This window comes from Coptis chinensis, chromosome 1, assembly GCF_015680905.1.
Source record: "Coptis chinensis isolate HL-2020 chromosome 1, ASM1568090v1, whole genome shotgun sequence".
NCBI lineage: Eukaryota > Viridiplantae > Streptophyta > Magnoliopsida > Ranunculales > Ranunculaceae > Coptis > Coptis chinensis.
Window position 1 is genome coordinate 59606492 of NC_141456.1, and position 2629 is coordinate 59609120.

A 2629-nucleotide genomic window follows, 5' to 3' on the forward strand; every position below is an offset into this window, starting at 1 on the left:
GATCATCATACTCACAACTCTAGTGTCAAAAGTGTTACTCTCAACCATCAACAAAGAAAATTATCAAAGTCCTACGATGGCTACTCGGTAAGAATAATGTTGTATTTTTTTTATTAATATTATTATTATTATTATTTAACTTATAAATTTTACAGAGTCACTCTTCTCATAAACCGATGAGGAACCACGGGATACTCATGCTCATAAAAATGGGATCGAGAGAACGATACTAGCAGTTTATTCACAGAAAAAGGTTTGGTTTTTTAGGTGTGATGCTTAATCCTCAAGACTCAATGCTTATTTATATATTGATTATCTGTAAACAGAACATCCTACTAGTGATGGAGCACAGACTGGGATGTATCAAGTTATGCGAGAACAACTTAGACATGCTGTTGAAGATATCGGGACTGAAATCGAACAGGTATGCAATGCTTTTACCCTTCCATACTTTGCATCATCTATATATATACCTCTGTAAGACCTTGTGCTCTTCTTGTTTCGCCTATCTTGTAGGGAATAGTGAAATCAAATCATTCTACTCGTTGGATATATTTATTTCTATAAGAGAAGTGGAAAATCAATCAGTTCAAAGAACAAACCTTGTTTGAATAGTTTAATCCTATGTTACATGGACACGCTATATTTCAAAAATAATCCGTGTCGGATACGTATCCACGTGTCCGTATTTTTTTTTGGATAAATAGATTTTATTAGAATGGACTTTGCACTATTGCACTATTTTTCTTTTTTTTAACATCCTAGCTTTGGTTGACACTTGCGGTTGTGTTATGGTTTCAATTGTGTATGTCTTTGTTCGTTTGCGGTTTAAATTGTTTATGAAAGGCTGAAGTGCCGATTTTTTAATCACATGTCATGTCATTAGGTGAGAGTGCCCGCTACGGGGTCGATATAAACACTGGTGAAATCATAGATACATTTGCCAACTTTGTATGGGAACTTGCTGTTGTTAAGGTATTCAATGTTCTTTCCCATGTTGCTTTGTTGGTTTCTTTTTACCTACATTGGTCGTGATTGCAAATGTCTCGGATAAATGCTATAAATCGACAACAGAGGCAGCTTGCCTAATTCTAAGTGTGGGCCGAGACCGTGAAGAACCCAAAGGTAAGGTTTTTCCAGCTAGTTGTATGGCGCGTTTGTAGTGTTATCTATCAAACATGTTACACTCGCCAAAAGTTCGGTGTCTTCATATCCCAAGAGTTAGGTTGTTGTTCAAATTTTTATTTCTTTTTTTCATTCCACTGTGCCATCCTTGGTAGTCACAGTGTTTTTAATTTTTCTTTGTATTGTTATTTTCTAATGGCTATTCATTGTATTGATAATCCAGGCGGAGAGTGCACAAGGAGATGCTACTGCTAGAGCGATGGGTTGAGGGTGTGGCGGGGCAGGTTTCTGTGGCCGTGGAAGGGGAATGCGAAGGCGTTGAGCTTTTTGGGTTTGAAGATGCCAAGGACTTCTTAGAGTGAAGGGAAGATTTTGAAAGCAAGGGTGGTTTGTTTCGTGGGAAGTTTGCTTTCTGTCCTTAATTTTGTTTGCTTCAGTTTGGAGTGAGTTTGTAGCTATATATATATATATATATTTGTCTAAACCATTCTTGTATTCATTGGATTCTTGTATTCATTGGTTATTGTAGGTTTAGCATATATATATATATTTGTCTAAACCATTCTTGTATTCATTGGATTCTTGTATTCATTGGTTATTGTAGGTTTAGCTGGTCTCGCTACAAAATATGAGAAATTATTTTTTTTATTAGCAACCCATCAGCAACGGTTTATAACCGTTACAAATGAATTTTAAATTTTTTTTTTAAATTAACTAACAATTTTGCAACAGTTACAAACCGTTGGTAAAAATTTTAACAAATTACCAACGCTTAAAAAGCGTTTGTGAAATAAAAAACCGTTGCAAATGTTTTAAATATGTGTACGAAATAGTTATAATAAGCGTTGGAAATTTCTGTTTGCAACGTTTTTTAAGCGTTGGAAATTTCTATTTGCAACGCTTTGAATTTTTGTTTGCAACGCTTTTTAAGCGTTGGAAATTTCTATTTGCAAATATTTCCAACACTTTACCGACGCCATATTTGCAACGCTTAAAAAGCGTTGCGAAAATTATTAGCAACGCTTTTTTGCCGTTGCAAATAGCCTGTTATGGTGTAGTGGTTTGCGATATGCCCAACAATCGGATACCATCACATGTAGCTTCCTTACAAGGAGAGCACATAAATTGGCACTCAATAGCTAAGTGTCCAAGTTGATCACATAACTGACATTGAACCTGCGGTCAATAACTCAAATATATACTAATTCAGGAGAGTTGAAACAACAAAGTTTTCACATCAATGAAAGCTCAAGAAAAGTGCAAAAAGAGGGATAAAAGGTCACTATGTTAGGTTTTAAGTAGTGTAGTACGTGCTTCATGAAATTGGAATATGGTGGTGAGGAAAGATAGGAACTTATTGCCTACCAATATGCTGTCTTAGGTGTGTTGGGTTTGCTTCTATTATGAGTTATGTACTAGATAGACTAATGACTAGTGTCCAACTTTCATTACCTCCACTACTTCCACATGACACCTCAGATCCAACACCAGCATTAGCACCATC

At 35.7% G+C, this 2629-nt stretch overlaps 1 long non-coding RNA gene across 1 annotated transcript; it reads left to right on the forward strand.

The window, feature by feature from the left end:
- On the forward strand, positions 1 to 2072 carry LOC147524751 (uncharacterized). Its single transcript, XR_015197179.1, has 7 exons — positions 1 to 87; positions 156 to 253; positions 327 to 424; positions 887 to 975; positions 1075 to 1125; positions 1349 to 1654; positions 1730 to 2072. It is a non-coding gene; the product is annotated as an uncharacterized LOC147524751 (long non-coding RNA).
- The last annotated feature ends 557 nt before the right edge of the window (positions 2073 to 2629 follow it).